This window comes from Pelmatolapia mariae, linkage group LG16_19 (assembly GCF_036321145.2).
Source record: "Pelmatolapia mariae isolate MD_Pm_ZW linkage group LG16_19, Pm_UMD_F_2, whole genome shotgun sequence".
Lineage (NCBI taxonomy): Eukaryota > Metazoa > Chordata > Actinopteri > Cichliformes > Cichlidae > Pelmatolapia > Pelmatolapia mariae.
In genome coordinates, this window is record NC_086241.1 from 57,176,950 (window position 1) to 57,196,763 (window position 19,814).

The following is a 19,814-nucleotide window of genomic DNA, read 5'->3' on the forward strand; positions in this document are numbered from 1 at the left end:
TCCTGGTTAACAATAAATTATTATTGACTTTTCAGTACTGGACAGATGGAATGTTGTGAAGGAGAGTGTGATAAAATAGTCTAAATAATAATAGCTTTAATTTTCCAGTTAAGTCAATGACTTTTCAACCCCAGTGTTGTCACCTGGTCAACTATAAATACACGATCAACCGATTATAACAGGGCAACTTTATCTATCCATCCATTTTCTGCCATTTATCAGTGGCCAGCCAGGGGAACACTGAAACATTGTCAGGTCAGCAAACAGATATAATCTCTCCAGTGTGTCCTGAGTTTGCCATGGGGCCTCCTCCCAGCAGGAGATGCTTCAAACCCCTCACCCAAGAGGCTCCTTTTGATGTGGAGGAGTAGCAGTTCTACTCTAATGCCCTCTTGAATGATTGTGCTCCTCATCCTATCTCTAAGGGAGAAGCCAGCCACCCTTTAGTGAATTCTCAACACTTCCACCGCTTGTATCCGCAGTCTTTAGGTCACTACCTAAAGCTTGTAACCATAGGTAAGGGCAGAGTTGTAGATCAACTGGTAAAATGACAGCTTCACTTTTACACTCAGCTCTCTCTTTACCACAGTGTATTGGTACAGCATCCACATCACTGCAGCTGCAGCCCCAATCCTCTGGTCATTGTCGTACTACCTTTATTTGTGAACAAGTTCTCAAGATACTTAACCCATTGAAACAGATGGAAGTGTGGGCGCTTCCACTGATTTTAGGTCAAACTACTGTACTATACAAACTACTGTGCTCTTTTTAGTGATATTAGGGTCTTTACGGTAATCCCAGGCAGAGCACCACATCCAAAATATCCTCAGCAAATAACACAGAAAACAACACAGCAAAAAGCCAAAACAAAACAATGAAAAAACAACATAAACAGAACCCAAATGCCCGATAAAATGTCTGTTTTCTGTAGAACTGCATCACATTCACTCACTCTCTCTTCTCTCAACCAACATTTGTCTTTGGGCAAAAGCTGAAGCAAAAGCAAACTGCATTCTGCTTAGCATGCCAGTACCTGTCAGCTGCCTCAGAAGTCCCACAGGCTTGCCAAGCCTGATAGGACAATTTGGTTTGAGGATTACCACCACAACAGGCACCAACCACCTTGCAGCCATAATTACAGAGATCTGGAACATCGTCCATTTGGACTCGAAATGCTGTCAAATTTCTGATGGAGATTTGAGTTGAAGATCTCATGGGCCAGGGCCTCTGGCAGGCATTCCCAACCCACCCTCACTAAATGTTTAGGTGCATTACGCCTGTCTGAAATCCTCCCCGACTACCTGATCCAACTCACCACCAGCTGGTAATCAGCTGACATTTCAGTTAGAGATCTGTGATACCATTACAAAATCGATTGTTAACCTGCAACCTAGGGTGTCCTGGTGCCACATGCACTTATGGACATCACTATGCTGTGTTGATTCTTGGTGCTGGTTATTGACAAGTCCAATAACAGAATACCAGAATAGAACAGAATATCAGGCTCAGATCAAGCATTCTGTTGCTCACAGCTACACCACTCCAGGTCTCACTGCCATTGCCCATATGAGCATTGAAATTTCCCAGCTGGATGATGTAGTCACTAGATAGAGCACCTTTGAGCAAACCACCCAGTGACTCCAAGAAGGCTCAAGGCTTATGCACTGAACTGTCAAGTACAAACAACAGTCATGACTAGGGATGGGTATTGTTTAGGTTTTATCCGATACCGGTGCCAAACTGGTACTTTTGAAACGGTGCGCAAACCGGTGCTTAAAGAATGGAGAACACCAACTTTGTCCAAAACCCTCTTACATTTTTAATTTTAGCAGTCTCTTTTTTTCTGCAAAATGATAACCAAGTTAGCCTTTTCTGTTGATACAACATACCTCCTTTGGTTGGAACCAGTGCTACACTGGCAGGGCTAGGGGCCAGGACTCTCCTCTTCGGGTTCTTGGGGGATGTTGCTAACTCTGGGTCCGATAACAGGCACCACACCCGTAGTAGATGTGGTTGGTGTGCGGTCTTGCAGCAAGCTATCAAATACGGTGCATTTCTCAGCTTTTAAAAAAACGCTATGTGTCGCCAGATGTTTCATCAGATTCAAGGTGTTACCTCCTTTGCACAGTATCACCTTAAAGCACTTGTTGCAGGCTGCTGAGTTTGCATCTTTTGCTGTGAAGTAAAGCCAGACTTTTGACTGCTTCGCCTTGGGGCCCCCTACATACCTGGGCCCACCTACTATCCTTGGAAAGGTAAAATGATTGGCTAGAATCCAAAGTGTATGACAATCTCAGGGGAAAAAAAGCACAGAAATAAAGCACTGAAATGTGTGCTGCTTTTTGGTCTGGTTATTACCATTTATATCAGAACCATATCTGTACCCATCCCTAGTCATGACCGGTTCCCTACCCGAAGGTGAAGGGAAGAAACTGTCTCTTCCACTAGCAATAATCCCAGTGTACTAGTAGCAAGCCAAGGTGATACAAGAATCCGGTTGTTCAGTGATGACGCGACGAATCCTACTTCCGGGCCTAATGTAGTCTGCGTTTAATATGGCTTTTGTGTTGTTAACATGTTTAATGCTTTGTATTTTCTTCTATTTAATCTCAAAAAGCTCCTAAAAACAGTCAGTGATCACCGTTGACCTCCCTCGGCTTTTATTACCGCTAATCATTTATTTAAGCTCAGTTTTTAAAACCTTACGATGTAACTACAGCACAGCCCATGCAGCAGTATATGAATAACTAACCTCGTATTGTGGATGGATTATCTCAGTTGTTCTCCTGGCTGAAGTTTGGTCCGTTTACAGCATCCTGCCATGCGATTACATTTGTTCCTGACCACTGAGAACACTCACGTTAACTTTTATCGAGTGGAAAAAAAGTTAGCTTGTTTATATTATGCTAACATAGCTGTGTCGCTAGCGGTCACGTAGCACATCTTTATATACCAGCTAGCCAAACTTCAGTAACCCTACAAACGTCACTGCTGTTTAGTTTTCTGTCTTCATTTATGTTGGAAGTGATAACAGAGCTGTACGTTTGAATTTTTTTCTAAACCCCTGCAGTCAGGACATGCTATATTGTATTTAGATGGAAGCTAGCGAGCTAACTTCCTGCTAACTTCTAACTCCGTTAAATGTCATAAATTCCGTTTTCATGGATGCCTGGATGTTAAACTCAATTGTTACACCTGGTAGAGAAGAACGCTGATCATTTTATTAAAGATGAAAGACTTTAGACAGTGTTTTAACTCTCAGTAATGCCACAGTGATCATTTGATATATGGACCTGGAGCAGAGTTTAGGCCCAGACACGGCTAGTGACGTCAGACTGAACAACCGGATACCAACCCCTGCCTGCTGTCTTTCACTCCAGATTAGAACAGAGTCCAGTCCCTCTCTAGGAGACAGGGTCCAGAACCCAAGTCAACAACTTTTAAATAAATATGATTCCAATGTCTTTGTCATCCAACGGTCAGGTTTCATCAGTACTGTAATAGAGAACCAGCATTTATTTAGCGTGGAGTTTCAATCTCAATGATAATGATGATTCAACAAAACTCAACATTTTTTCTTGCTCTCTGTGACAGAGTTTTCACTTGGTTTTATATAAACATTGCTTTCACTTAACAAACCTTTGCTATAAATGACTGAATTTATTTATGTCCCATTTAGATGGTGAAAGAACAGCTTTTGACAACTCTTTGGAATCAGAGGACACTGCACTAATACACAAGTAACCCAGTACTAAGTTACTAAAACAAAAGTTTTCACTGCTTGTCCAAAGACGTTGTTATCAGTTAATGAATAGCTCCTTCTTACCTGTTAACCAGATAAGTTGTGTTTTTGCCCTTGCAGATGAAGGTGTAACTGATATTTTAAGCAGAATTCATTATGGCAAATGTGGAATATGGTGAGTAGAGTAATGTTTTATTGTTCTGAATAAGTCAGTGTCTTCAGTAGAAATGGAAAGAGCAAGATATATTGAAGAAGAGTTACATAAACATATTTCATTGTCCTAAACTTGGTGCCTTTCAGCAGCACTGTTGCAGCTTCTCTGCAATCTCCTTAAATCATGTTTCTCTTTTTGTTGTTTCTTGTGTTTTCTGCAAATCTGTCCTCAGTTTTTCCTGAAAAAGAAGATGACTTCAGTTATAAGTGTAGATATCATTCTGAGGTTTGTTTTTTCTACAGAGGACGATGTTGTAAAACCTAAGCGGCGCAGGAAGGGCCGAGAAATTCTGCGGCCTGACTGTAAGTCAGTAAATCAATTAAAATATTGAAATATATTTGTGACAAAAACTCAGCATGAAGGGCGTGATTCTTCAGTTCCTATGTAAACAGTGACTTTACTCAGATTACCAGCAATGATATTGTGAGCTTTAGAGGAACTACAACTGAGCAAAGCCGAAAAGTGAGTGGTCAGTCTGAGGATGAGATATTTAAGAAGCTGTTACTCCAGACAAGCGATACAAATTAGGAGGCTTTGTTTAACTGCCTTACTAACATTGGTGCTTGTGTATTTTAAAGTAAGTACACTTTCATTATTCTTTTGTTAGTGTTATGGTGCTGGGCCCTTTTACCCATGGTTTGTGTATTTTTGGACTAGTGTTCATTCAAATATTCTGTGTTGGTTTTTTAATGTTTCTATTTGTTTCATGTACTCTTGGTGTCTTTGGTTTTGTTGTTGATGGCTACCAAAAGTATTTGGTTGAGATCCAACTTGCTAAGGAACGTTTAACCAAACATTACTGGGGGTCTATGTGTATTTTTGAACCTGCATGGATTAGAAGAAAATTCAAAATAATTAATTTGTGCACCTAATTCTTGTTTTTAAAGGTTATTTTGAATGTGTGCTGTACAATCATTCTGCCATGGAAAAAGAACAGTTCAAAGAAATCATTAAAAGACTCAAATTACCATGAAATCCATGCCCATGACGAGTGGATGTAAAAGTCTGACAACACCTACGCTTTCTGGTTATAAGCAAACATAAAATATCAAAGACCAAAAACCCGCAACTCTGTGAAAATATTCATATTCAAAATAAGGGAACGTGCCTAACAAGGTTAAGAATGTCTGATTTAGAGAGCATATGTGAAAATAGAGACTTAATGTTTCTTTATCTTACAGTCAACAGGAATGAGCAGATGCAAGGAAAAAGTGCTGGATACATGTAAAGTTTAAGTAAGTCTATCTATCAATCTCTGTGGAGCAGAGAGTACATTATGAGAGGCTTTCATTATGTCCTCTCATAGTAAATGGCAAGAAGCCCCCCAAAATGCTACATCCTTGGGCGCAAAATACAAAGAAATCAGGGTGACTTGAGACTTGTGTGTGTTTGAAATAGCACTGGTTTATTATTTGACACAAAAAGGTTTTTGATTTTTTTGCTTGTTTGTTTTTTACAGTGTTCAAATCTCACAATCCACAAAGCAGGAAGCAGGAAGAAGAAAGTCTATCCAAACAATGTAAGTAGGTAAAATCAGATTAAATATGGCGAGTACATGAAAGGAGTGCATAAACCAAGTAGCAAGCATCTTTCAGGGTTTGTTTTTTTTATAATTAAATAATAACAATAATAATAATAATAATAAAGACTCCCAAAGGTTATCAGAGGACAAATTTAGTAATAAGAAGGAACCAACAGTATGGAAACAGACTGAGTACAGACAGCAGAAATACTGAAAATGGTCAATGAAAATGACAAAGAAAGACTTAATTTTATCCTGAACTTGTTTGGCCAAAATGTCTTTAGACACACAATGATCATCATAACACACAAGGAGACACAGGCAAGTCCTGCTGTGAATCAGCTGCTAAAAGATTGTAGGGGTAAATCGTACAACATGGATAAGAGTGATCATAAACAATTAATGGGAAGCATTGAGAAAATTGTGCATGAGAACAAAGAAAAGTACCTCACCTTCACTGAAAACATCACAGGACCAGAGTGTACACAGATGAAACCACCTCTAAACCTGGTTCTGTGTGGGAGGAGAGGAGCAGGGAAGACTTCAGCAGCCAAGGCCATTTTAGGTCATACAGAGCTTCATTCAGTCTCCAACTCATCAGATTGTGTTAAACATCAGGGAGAGGTGTGTGGACGTTGGGTTTCCCTGGTGGAGCTGCCTGCCTTGTTTTGAAAACCTCAGGAGACAGTGATGGAGGAATCACTCAGGTGTATCTCCCTCTGTGATCCTGAGGGTGTCCATGCCTTCATCCTGGTCCTACCTGTGGATCCCCTCACTGATTCAATTCAATTCAATTCAATTTTATTTATACAGCGCCAAATCACAACAAAAGTCGCCTCAAGGCGCTTTATATTGTACAGTAGATAGCACAATAATAAATACAGAGAAAAACCCAACAATCATATCATATGACCCCCTATGAGCAAGCACTTTGGCGACAGTGGGAAGGAAAAACTCCCTTTTAACAGGAAGAAACCTCCGGCAGAACCAGGCTCAGGGAGGGGCGGCCATCTGCTGCGACCGGTTGGGGTGAAAGAAGGGAGAGTTAGAGACCGTCCAGAACACATTCAGCTCTCGAGTCAATGACTTCACCATGATTCTGTTCATTGTGGACTCAGATCCTACACATCCGGCTTTTCTTAACTTTGTAAGCAAAGACCCAACTATCCAGAAGCTCTGTCAACGTTATGGACAAAGGCATCTTATTGTCAACATCAAGGATAAAGAGCAAATCCCCAAGTTGTTGGACACTGTGGAGCAGATGAGATGTACAAACAAATCATGCTGCTACACAGCTGTAACATTTGCCCGAGCCCAGATAGATATGATAACTAAAAATATGGTCACTCGTAAGTAATTGAATGTTTTTTTAAAAAAATCATTAATCATGTTCGACATTATATTCTTAGATCTACTTTATAAACTGTTCACATTTAAAGAAAATCATATGTTTACAGGTGATGAAAAGAAGCAGAACACAGAGCCTCTCAGGATTGTGCTGATAGGAAAGACCGGCAGTGGAAAGAGCTCATCAGGAAACACTATTCTAGGAAGGAAAGTGTTTAAAGCCATGTCTAGTCAAATATCAGTCACCAAACAGTGTGAGAAAGTACACGGTGAGATGGACGGTCGTCCTGTTGTTGTGGTCGACACTCCTGGTCTGTTTGACACAACTTTGACCCATGAAGAACTTCATGAGGAAATGGTGAAATGTGTCAGTCTCCTGGCTCCAGGACCACATGTCTTCTTGTTGGTGTTAAAAATTGGTCGTCTCACACCAGAGGAGAAGGAGACTCTGAAACTCATAAAGGAAGGTTTTGGGAAGAATTCAGAAAAGTCCACCATCATTCTTTTTACTGAGGGAAATAAACTAAAAAATGATGAAATGTCCATTGAAGATTATATTAACACTGGATGTGAAGATTCCTTTAAGAAGCTGATTGCTGATTGTGGAGGAAGATACCATGTGTTTGAAAACTCTGAGGAACAAAACCGCACACAAGTGAGTGAGCTGATAACAAAGATTGACACCATGGTGAAGGACAATGGAGGAAACTGCTTCACTAATGAGATGCTGGAAGAGGCTGAAGCAGCAATCCAGAAAGAAATAGAAAAAATCCTGAAGGAGAAGGAAGAAGAGATGAAGAGAGAGAGAAAGGAAATAGAAAGAAAACATGAGGAAGAAAAGAAATCCATCAAAAAAAGAATGGAAGAAGAGAAGAAAAAAATACAAAAGGAAAGAGACCAGAAACTGAAGGAAATGAAAGAATATCTAAACAAGGAGCGTAAAGAGAGAAAGAAAGAGCAGGAAAAAAGAGAAAATGAAAACAGGAAACGGGAAGAGGAGGAAGAAAAACGTACGCAGGATTTTAAAATGCAACTTGAAACGTTGGACAAACAAATTCAGTCAGAAAAACAGGAAAAGAAAAATATTGACAAAAAGCTGAAAGAGAGCAGAGAAGAGATAAGAAGGAAAAGCGAGGAGTGGGAGAAAGAACGAAGAGAACAGGAAGAGAAACGAAAACAAGAAGATGAACAGAGACGACAGGAGGAGGAAGAAAGAATGAAAAAACTTGAAGAAAAGTACAAACAGGAAAAAGAAAGTTATGAAAACAAAAGAAAAGAAGAAGATAAGATCAGGAGAGAAAAGGAGGAGAAAGAACGAAAAAAAACTGGAGGAAAACTATAAAACAGAAATGGAGAATCTGGAGAAAACATATGAAGAAAAAGCCAGAAAACAAGCTGAAGAGTTCAATGAATTTAAGGAAAAACACACAAAGGAAATTTCAGCTCTGAAGCAAAAGCATGAGAACCAACTGAAAGACAAAGATAAGGAGTATGACCTGTTGAAGGCAATGAAAGCTCAAACTGAAGAACAGCTAAAGAAAAAGCACCATGCAGAAATCAGTGATGTTGTGAAAAAAATGTCCAAAGGAAACGACAGTCTGAGAAAAATCAGCAAATTACTGGATACACAGGAAAAGGAAATGAAGAATGTAAAAGCTGCAAAGGAAAAGAAAACTCTGCAGGAAACACATGAAAAACAACTAAGTGACCTGATACAGGAACTTCTGAATGAAGTTGAACCAGAGAACAGAACAAGCTGGTGGACTGCAATCAAGAATTTTTTTTCATTCTAACAGCAAAGAATCACAGCTGATAATGCATGTGCATTAACATCTGGAAGTTATTACACTTTAAAAGTCATAACTTGATTAATTAATTTTAACCGCATTTTCAAAAAGTCTAATTTGCCTTTAAGCATGCTAACTGAAGGACTCTCAGTATTTTTTGTCCACAGAGCTCATAATAACACCCAACTCTGTATTTTTGGAGTCAGTGACTCTTCACCCTGACCCTCAGAGGCACATTTCTTTCTGTCTCCTTTTCTTTGTATGAAATACTGTCTGAAACTCCATGTATGAGTAAGGAATTATCAGCACGTCTAGTTTTCATACTAGTGGAAGTTAGTTTGAGCCAAATTAACTAGGTTTCACAATGAGCTCACCCAAAACCTTGGCTGATTGCGACCCACAACCATTTTCACACCTTGGCTCGTGTGATTAGGGAGAGGATGAACATCCAGATGCTTTCTTTCCAAGCTCCTTAGACTATGGGCTTGGATGCCTGAGAACTTTCACAGACATCTTACACATTTTATTGTTCCTTTTTTTCCCTCCACAAATGTACAATTGGGTGTCATTCAATTATGCAGTTATCAGACAATAGAGACTGTATTCTTCTATAAATCTATTATAAATACTATAAATTTTGTTTTATAAATTCATGCTCTGTAATATATGTGTTAATGTATGACTTCTTTGTTTAATATAAGATGAATCAAGTTAACACAAACAAAAACTCCACTGTTTCCACTGTTAACAAGACCAAATAAAAGATGTTCTGTGCTGCCTGTCTTTTATTTTTCTAAATATGCTGACAGCCTCCTGCAGCTTGCTGCACCCCCCATGGACATCTTACAATTCTTCACCCACAAAGGAATGCAGAAAGGGGCAAATATTATTTCATCTATAGTTCAATAAATGCCCACTGTATTACCAAAGAATTAGTTACTATTGGCTGACTATGATGAAGGGTGGAGGAATTTTTCAAATTATTCCTTTAGGAAAAGAAGCAATAAAACACCTCAATACAAATAAAACTGTATTATTATGAAAATTGAAAGTACTATATAAACCAAGGGCGTAGATTTGGTTTTGGCATTGGTGGGGACGGATGATTCAACCACCGAACCCTGCCCTGTTTCTTTTTTTTCCCTTTTTGTCTTTGCTTCTTGATAAAAAAAAAAAGGAGAAATATACTTGCCTACATGAACCACAAGTCATCATCCAATTTCACCTGTGATCTTGTATCACCATTACTCTCTGAGCTTTGTGTTGGTTCTTCTGTCACCTGACAAATAGGACATACATGACAATAAGAATAAAATGGGCAGCTGCTTCAGTGTGTCTGTCAATTTGTGCAGATCTTGACTCATCAGGAATGTTTGTAAGGTGAGTGCATTGTTAAAACAATTTGTGCAAACTGCACTACAAGGTGGAATATTTGCAAAATCATGACTACCTCATGATTTTGTCTCAAAAATTAACCCAATGAATATGTCAGTACCATTAGGATGAAATTATTGTGTCACCAACATTTTAACGTTAGACATAATTTTAACAGCCTCTGTAAACTAATATCCTGGCTTGCTCGAGGCTGCCGTTTTCTCTGACAGTTTCAGTCAAAATTAGAAATGCTACTCTGGGAGACTGAGATAACTAATAGTGCTGCATGTTGTGCAGCTAGTTTCCAAAACACTTTATTCATGGTTATATACAATTTTAGACCAAAGCCTAGCATAGCCTGTTATGACGGACACATTTTATGAGTGAACTTGACTTTAAGTGACTTACAGGTTTCTTTGAAAAATATTTTTTTATATCCAGGTTCTTCCTTTTTGCTGCCATCCTCCTCTCCTCCTTGCAGGTCCTCACAGGGCAGGCTTGCCGCTGCTAAAACTAAACAGAGCTCCCTGAAAGGCACAGCCAATCACATTGGCCATATTTGTCACATGAGTTAGGACTCCAGTAGAGAACGTAATTTAACTCTTTCTGCACCGCTAGGTGAATGAGACGTTGACAGATCGTTTTTTCTTTCTTTCTATCGGGTTTGTTTTTCTTCACTCGAAGAGATCAAATTATTGGTGGGGACAATTCAATAATTGCTGGATATTGGTGGGGACATGTCCCTTCCGTCCATGCCAAATCTACGCCCTTGGTTAGAAGAATGTGAGAGATATTAAAGGACAGAGAGCAGCAGGTTTATCTGTAGGACATGAGAGAGGGTGTCAACTGGCAGCACAGCCGCTCCATCACACCATCCATGTCCTAAAATACAATAAAAAGCAGACATTTATGGTTCAGGCTGTCTCACCCCTAATGCCCCACCAGTCCACAGGCATGCAGACACTTAACTGCAAGTCCAATAGTGAAAGCAGGTTTTTGAAACAGAAGTTGTTTCTATCTAAATTTTAATCCAAATACAGTAAAATACATAAATTTTTAGCCTGACTTATTTGTCAAGTCAACGTTATTTTGTAAAATCACTACACAAAACTGAGTAATTTTTACCCAGATAAAAAAAGTGCTCACAGCGAAGACACAAATGATATGATGCATCAAATGATGTAGGAACAGAAATGTGCCATCAGGCATCATTTCCTGGTACTGGAAAGGTTATGAAATGATATAAAGACAACAGATCATGTATTTCGCGAATTTTACCCTAAAAGTCAGCCCTATCTAATAAAAGCAAATTGAATCCAGGGGGACAGATGCAAAACAAAAAATATTTAAGGTAATCACTATGAACTGTGATAAGGTCATGACAGGCTCACCTCAACATATTCTTCCCTCACTGTGGGAGTTACAGGGGATTTCTACCTACAGCGGTCTGTCGCCTGTCTTTATTCAAGTTGTAAAAAAACAAAACAAAAAAATCCTAGAAACCACAGACTTAGATGTATAAACCTCAGATCCTGCGGATTTGTGAAGGTGGCGAGGCTCTGGGTTCATCCTGCAATGCCGAAGGGGCAGAATGCAGCAAAAACAGCCCATAATAACTTGAATAGTTTAATCCATACAATTTAGTCGGTCATGTGACCCTGCATGTGCCATCACAGGTGAGATGCTGTAGGTGCATGATTGGCTACTGCAGACCAAACGCTATGAACATTTGAACCCCTTGTGTGTGACATATGTAATGAGCGACAAATGAGAGGAAATAATGTAAAGAGCTATGACCAGGGCGATCCCCACTATCAGGAGATGAGCGCAGACGAAGCCGATGGTGTAAATGGCACAGGATTTCCGAGTCATGCTGCCGAGCATCTTCTGCTGTCCTCTTGGTACACAGAAAAAAAGAAACCAAAAACTTTTGGACTGTATTCTCCAAAAATCTTCAACTAGAGACGACAAAGGGGAGGTGTGGGACGGTGTAACCGCAGTCTCCTGAGCAGCAGCTGGGGTTTAAACTTCTCTCTTAACAGCTCCGGTGTGAACTCCACGGTCAGGCAGAGACGAGTGGGAGGAGCAAATGAGTATTAAAATGGTTGTACTTCTTCATTAAAATACCAGATACTTCTAAAACCTGGTACTGAGAGAGAGAGAAAAGACTGAGCTGGTCGGGGGCGGTCATGAAATGGAACTGCAGCTCTCGGTACACCAGGATGCAGAAAGGGAGCTGACCTCCTCCTCCCCTTTCTCTGCTTAATAATGTACCCAATAGGCGAACAGCTACGTTTGGGTAGGCTGCAGGGGCCGTGGGTGTGTGCAAAGAAAAAGAAACAGCAGTGATTATGTTTTTCTTACAAGACTAATGTCACATAAAAACACAACAAAAGCAGCCTACTGTATTTTTCTTTTTTATGTTTTCATATTTCGATTTCTTTTGCATCTTTGTCCACACTTTATTTGCTTTTGCTGTAGCCAGATGACCCCAGACCGCTTCTTTTTGAGTTAATGGTTAACTATTGTAGTACACCCAATGCTACGTATGCCATGAATGCTTCACACTGTTTAGACATTTGATTTCAGTAACAAAAATCAGTGATGTTTTAATTTTTGTATCCAGCAAACAACAGGATCATTCGCCATCACAAGTGTTACTGTTATTTACGTAACTCTGAAGTTAACATGTTTTTATGGCACCTTAATGAGAAGTAACTAAATGGGACATTGGTAATTGCTCACTTATTATGTCATTTGACTTCATAAATTTTTCACTGTTGCTGAAATAAAGTTTTTTGGGTGGGAAGTTGCATTGTGTTGGTGGACAAATTATTCTCATTGCAGTTGAACACTCTGCATCTGCAGCCAGCAGCTATACTAAAGTAGCTTTTTTTTTTACAGCTATAAATGATTATGTGAGCTCTCCACTACCAGACATTAATAATATCTAGTATCTTCAGCCTAAACATCATTGATAGATAAAGTCTGTTGAGAGCCAGATCTACATCATCTTAACAGAGTTCGGGAGAAGCGATATGTCCAGGCTTCTGAAGGTACCGACTCAGAGTAGAGCTAATATTTGCACTTATTTTGCCGTGATAGTCACAGTCGCTCCAAGACTGTCAGATTGATCAGTGTGGGTCAGAAAATTGCTGGCAAATGACTCTGTGGAACAGAGTGAGGAGCAAACCGATTTCAATGTTATGCAAAAAAACAAAAACAAAAAAAACAATCGAAAATACATCAGTTTAAATCCAAAAAAAAAAAAAAAATCAGACAACATAGACTGAATAAAGAAAATAAATAAAATCTCACACCCTGAGCATCTGGTCTGTGCTGGCAGCAGAAGTAAACCTGTAACTTGGTTAACTATCTTGTTTTCTTTTCCCAGGATATTTTAGGTTGTGGTTGGTTATTGGTTTGGTTGAAACAGTGGTCTAGCTCCTTCTTTGAGTGAATCCCTTTTTAAATAAAAACGTATTAAAAAGCAATGCTGTGATGGTAGTTGTGGGAGCATCCAAAATGAACACAGGAAGTCCCGTCTCTCTACATGAGCCAGTGTGCAGGGTACAACACTACTATAGTGTTGACAACAACAGCTTGGAGAGTCAGAGTGCTGGAAAGTATTCAGTGCTTCAGTTCCATATTTTGTCATTTTCACACTAACCCTTTCATGCATAGTGGTTACTACAGTGGACAGCTATTCAAAGGATGTCCACTGTCCACTGCCTGACCAATGCCATTCCCACAGTCAAGCATGGTGGTGGCAGCATCACGCTGTGGGGATGTCTTTTGGCAGCAGGAACTGGACTAGTCAGGGCTCAACAGCTGAATGTGAGTGTGCTTCATAACTGTCACATTGATTTTTGCTAATCAGGCTTGTCACTATCAGTTATATTAAAAAGTGTTTGATCTTTTGTTAGAGGGATGCTAATGACTTCAACTGTTGTTAGAATCAAATTTGAATATTTTACACACAAGTAAAGAAAATTAAGTGATTTTTTGGCCATAATCAACAACATGAATTAGATGCTGTGAAAATGTAACATTTATCAAACTAATAATGTAAACAGAATTACTGTATCTAAACAGCAACAACAACTTTTGTTTTTCTTTTCAGGAAATGTGTGCAGAACACGACTTTGTGTAATCTTGCTGATATTACAGTCAGCTTTATCTTCACTGGACTATCTTACTTCCTCTTCAGTAGCTTCAGTTAGTTCCTGCTGTAACAGCTCAGTGTCTCTGCAGTCTGACTGAGGGAGGTTTTTGTACGACTACAATTTATCAGCAGAAATCAATGAGAGAAAAAGCAGCACATCATGTTTGAAATGTTGCTGAGTGAATGAACCTGTAAAACAGCAGCAGGTCAGCGTCCAGATGAGGATGGTGATGAGAGTCATGGTGGTTGTGCTTTCTGCTGTGTTGACTGACAGATGTGAGTCCTGCAGTGTTGAACTCACAGGACTATAAACCTTCTCAGTTCTCTGGAGGATCAGCTGATGATGCAAAGCCTCCTCTCTATGGAAATGATTTCTCTGCTCTCAACACACTGAGGGCAATGTGGGGCACACAAACAAAAGAAAATAGTTTTAAACTAATACCATTAATGATTTTATGGAATAGAGAAAAATATATTGGAAACATATTTACTTTTTTTAACACCTGGATTAAAATGGTACTCTGGTTTGTATACTTAATTTTGATTTTTGTATCAACAAATCCAATATACCCGTAAAACTGTCTTTATTATTTTGTCAAACTTTCGGAATTCATATTTCTTGAAGCGTTTCTCTTTGCTGTTTTAAACAGTTTTCATGTGTTTTTTTTTTTAATTAAATATATAGTTTTCACAACTACTACCAGTACAAAACATTTTATAAAATTTTGAAAAGATATTTGATCAGGTTTGGGGATTGTTGTTGATCATTTTATTTATTTATTTATGAAACAAAATTGATCTCCCTTTTTTTCCTTTTGTTTCCTTTTCATTTTTAAATTCATCTGAAATGTTTTATTTTAGTGTTTTCCAGTTAAAATATTTCAGGTTTGGTTATTTTCAAGCTGCAATTGTCAAATATAGTGTTTGTGGATTTATTTCTTTACTCTTTTTATTTTGAATATAACTTTTTTTCAAATATTAATTTATGGATTTCCAAAAAGTAAAAATAAAAACGTGTCAGTAAACACAGACCAGCTTTGAGTTCATGGATGATTGATTGTACTTGTAGTTTAAAGGAAGTGAAAGAAGCAGATGACAAAGTTTAAACTGTACATGAGTGTTTCAACTCTGTGAGTGTAACATTGAAAATTATCAAATAGATGAGATATTGACTGTAAAACATTACAGAAATAATAATATTCATCAGTGATGAATGATTAAACACCATGTAGGTATTTCTTTCCTGCTTTCATTCTTATGTTGCTCTTCTCCCCTCTCTCTCCTCTAGTGGGTGTGGTGAGGCCCACCCTCACTGTCCTCCCTCCATTCAAAGAGGAAGAGAAGCAGTGCAGTGCCACTCTGGTCTGTTTGGCCACCGGGGGCTTCCCCTCAAACTGGAAGCTGGGCTGGAAGGTGGGGGGCACCAGCACATCCTCAGGTGTGTCAAGCAGCCTGGAGGTCTTGGGGACAGACGGTCGCTACAGCTGGAGCAGCACCCTGAGCCTCTCTGCAGACCAGTGGAGGAAGGCGGGCTCAGTGAGCTGTGAGGCCAGTCTGAGTGGACAGAGCCCTGTCACTCAAACCCTGGACCCTGACCACTGCTCAGAGTAGAACTTCAGCAACACTTCCTGTTTGCATATGATGTGTTTGATGAAGCTACAGGTTTTGTTTGTTCTAATCTTCCTGCAAATATTTGACTCTCTATTGATGTGCATGCAGATGTCATCTGTTTATTCATATTGTGTTTTCAAATCATGCTATAAAAAGAAAGTCTGTGGAACCCAATAAAATCCCAGTTTATGAAAAATCACTAATGTTTTATCTTTTATTCTATATTTATCAGAATGTATAAATTTTAGAAAAAATGCAATTTATTAAAGTTTGGAAATACATAAATATCATTTTCTGTCATTGCACTTAAAAAAGGTGCTCATGAACTTTTACTCATATTTAATGATAAATATAAAGGTTGAATCACTATAAACACAGTTGTATACTTCTTCAGTTTTATTTTTTCATTCAGTGCGTTTGTGGTTGATGATTCTTGTGTTAGTGGATCAGTTATTCTCATCACAGTCCAGCACGCTGCACCTGCAGCCTTTAACCAGACTGAAGGAGGTTCTTGTACTGCTATAAATCACTGTGGAAACACTCGAATACAACGACAGCCCAAATAGTAATAATGTGTAACATATTCAGACTGAAACCCACTGATGGTTAAAGTGAACTGAGAACCAGATCTACTTCTACTGAATCGAGAAAAGGCTCCAGAGAAGAGATTTAATTTTCAGTATATAAGAAATTTGGGGGTTTCTGAAGGTACTGTACCATGTTAGAGAGGTTTAACCTACAGTCCTTGAATACTAGGCAGTTGTAGAGGATGAGTTACTCTACTTTAAATGACTCCCACTCCTTATTGGAGGATTTCAGCTTCTTCCTTCGGGACAGAGGTTTGCGGCCCCTAAATGCAGGCGAAGCTTGAAGAAACAGCTTTGTCCAAACTGCTATTTTGTTGTTGTTGTTGTAGCAAATGACACACATGTTTTTTTCTGTATTCTTTTTTTAAAACTGTATTTATTTATTTACTGTACTTATTTCTCTATTTATGACAGTGCTTTTATCTCCTTTTTGCTGTTTTATATGAATTTATATGAATCAGTATAGTGTTGTCTAGTTTTAGAAGCTGTGATTAGGACGTCTATTTAAATTTGTTGATTAAAGATCATAATTAGAGATCATAAGCTGCCTTTGATTTAGACATGTCTGATATTTTTGTAAAAACACAAAATATTGTATATATATGAATATTTTCAAACAATGCACAGAATGCTCTGTGAGTTCCATCATAACAGTGATTTACTGAGCAGCTGAGTTAGAACCTGCCACTCACACACTGAGAAGCACTCACAAACTTTCTGTTTCTAAACAGTTTGTTCACTTTTTAGCTCAGTCATGCCTGAAAAGACATCAAATAACTTTGTCCATCGCTTTCGAGATTTGATCCAGAGAAACCGCACAGGTGGAGATGTAAGTAACTAAACATACTCATTCTTGATTTCTCTGCTGTTCAAATGTCAACGTTTCTGAGAGATGTGTTATATTTTGCTGCTTTGCACAGTCAACTGTAAGTCACTGTAGACAGAGCAACTGTCAGCGCTTCACCACAGAGTCCAGGATCCTGGACTTTCACAAAGCTCAAAGCAGTAAGACAAATGTGTTCTTTCAACAGGCAGACCCATCGCATATCGCACAGAGACCCAGAGTTTGTGCTGTGCGACTCCCACCTTTATTTAAGCAATGCACAGACTCTCCACAGGGAGTCCAGAGATGCTGGAACTTAAGTCCCCGGTTGGAGGAGCCTTTTTTGAGTCAGGAGGACCCTAAAAGAAGTGTGTGTAGCCTCAGCTCTGGAGACACACACACACTGAGTGATCTGAGGGCCATTCCTCTCATTGATAGTCCTGCTGAGATGACACCGGTCACTCCAGTTCCTCCACCTCCTCGAGCAGCTTCACAATTGCCTGTTTTCTCTGCTAAACATTCAGGAGCAGGTCGGTTCAAAGGTTATGCTTTTCTTTAGTGGTTACACCTGCTGTTAATCAGTTAGTTTAAATTTTAAAATTTGACACTGTCGATTATCTATTTTAATGCTAAATTACACATATTCTTACTATCCATTCATTTTATATGCTTTTTTGAAAAAGAATCAGGAAGAAAAATGTTTATTGTTGTTGTTTTGTTTTTACTAAGATGTCAATTTGTAGTTATTTAGTTATTTTTTGTCTAAACAGACACGAAGGTCATTCGTGGAATAAGAGTTGTGACAGCAAAAAACCAACTTGGGCCTATTTTGGAAAAACTGCAGCATTTCCAGGATGGCATTATGACCTCACCTGGACACACAGTACCAACCAAAACCTTTGCTGCAGTAAAGCCGTTGTGTACAAAACCTCCAACAGTTCCCAAAGTACAAAAACGAGGACCTCGGCCTGGGACGTTGCTGCGCCGTGCAAAAGTCGTCCCTATAGACGGTAAGTGGTTTTCCTCAGTAACTGTAGAAGATGCTGAATACTCAAACTTTAATTTAAGGAATTTTTTAAAAAGATTTTTATGAACAATTAATCACTGCATCATGTACAATGCTTTGAATTAGAAGAAATTACAGTTTCTTTTTACTAACCTCGTTGATTATCAGACAAGAAAACAGACAGTCAGTGCAGTCAGAACAATCCAAGAGAGGACAGGGTCAAACTCCCGCCTCTAGCTACACCTGTAGAGAGCCTGTCCCACAGCTTTAGTCTGCTGTCTTCAGACGACTGGTAAGAAACGTAGCAAGGTGACATTAAATACTGCACAGAAACACTGCTGCATAATGTGGCTGTGTTATTTGTGGTGTTCCTGAAGTCATGTTCAATGTTGTGTTGTGTAAATACAGGATAAAGAAAAGACAGGGGTTGCAAACTATTCAGTCTCTGGCAAAGCACCACTCGGACATCCTGAAGACTAAACTGCATGAAGTGTGTCTGGTGCTCATTGAGGAGGTATTGCACACTTTATGTTTCTTATATGTGTTTCATGCAGTTACTTTCCCTTCAAGTGCATACTACAGCCTCAACTGATGATCATCACTCACATTTTAGGTGAAAAACCAACGCTCAGCAGTAGCCTGTGAGGCCATACATACCATCGATGAGCTCTACATTCAGCTCCAGAAAACAATGGACCCAGAAGTTGAAAGAACAGGCCGAGCTCTATTGCTGAAGCTTGCACAGACCAACAACAACTTTCTTCATCAGGAGGTCAATCTGGCGCTTGATGCCATGGTGGAAAATTGCAGCCATGGACGGATTCTGAGCGCTCTGTTTAACACAGGACTGAAGTAAGAGGAGAGAAGAGGCTGTAGTGATTTTATCAGAAGACATGAAAGAGAGATCATGTTCACTGAGTTGTGTGTCTAATATTGTCCTTTCTCAGCCATCGCTGTGTCGCAGTGAGGAATAGCACGGCTCAACACCTGCACCAGCTGGCTGACAAACTTGGAGCAGCCGTCATCCTGAAAGCAGGAAGCTTCACTGAACGCTTTCTAATTGCCGCCTCTAGAATGGCAGGGGATGCTGCACCTGAAGTCAGGTGGGTACTTTTAAAAGGGTTTGGAGTGCATTAATGTGCGAGTTTTTTTTTTTTTTCTGTGAGTTTACATAATTAATGAAAATTAATGACAACTGTAATCTTCCACAGGTACCATGGGCAAACAATCATCAAGAAACTGGCCCTTCACAAGGACTTTATGAATTTGTGGATGAAGATTGTCCCTGAAAAAGACAGGCGTCCTGTGGAGAAGAGCTTGAAAAAGGCTGATAATTACAGGCAGCAGGTCAGGATCCAGACTAAGCTCTCCTCTCCAGCAGGGCCTGGGATCCCCAGATGTGACAATGCAAGTCCTGACGAGTACAGAGAAGAACAGCAGCTGCTACAGTAGCAGCAGCAACCTGAGGCTAAGCTGGGAAAGTGGTTGGAGGTTCAACCATCATGACCACAGACAGTCCCAGTCCCTCTGCAGGAGTAAACTTCTCCATCTTCAGGACTACAAAGTATTTCTCTGAAGGACAATATTATTTAGATTTACATTAATTATCATTACATCATTCTTATTATTACCTTAT

The 19,814-nt window shown here is 39.4% G+C and overlaps 1 pseudogene; it reads left to right on the forward strand.

Annotated features, from left to right (window-relative positions):
• The first annotated feature begins 5,694 nt into the window (after positions 1–5,694).
• Positions 5,695–15,762, forward strand: LOC134644665 (GTPase IMAP family member 8-like; annotated as a pseudogene).
• The last annotated feature ends 4,052 nt before the right edge of the window (positions 15,763–19,814 follow it).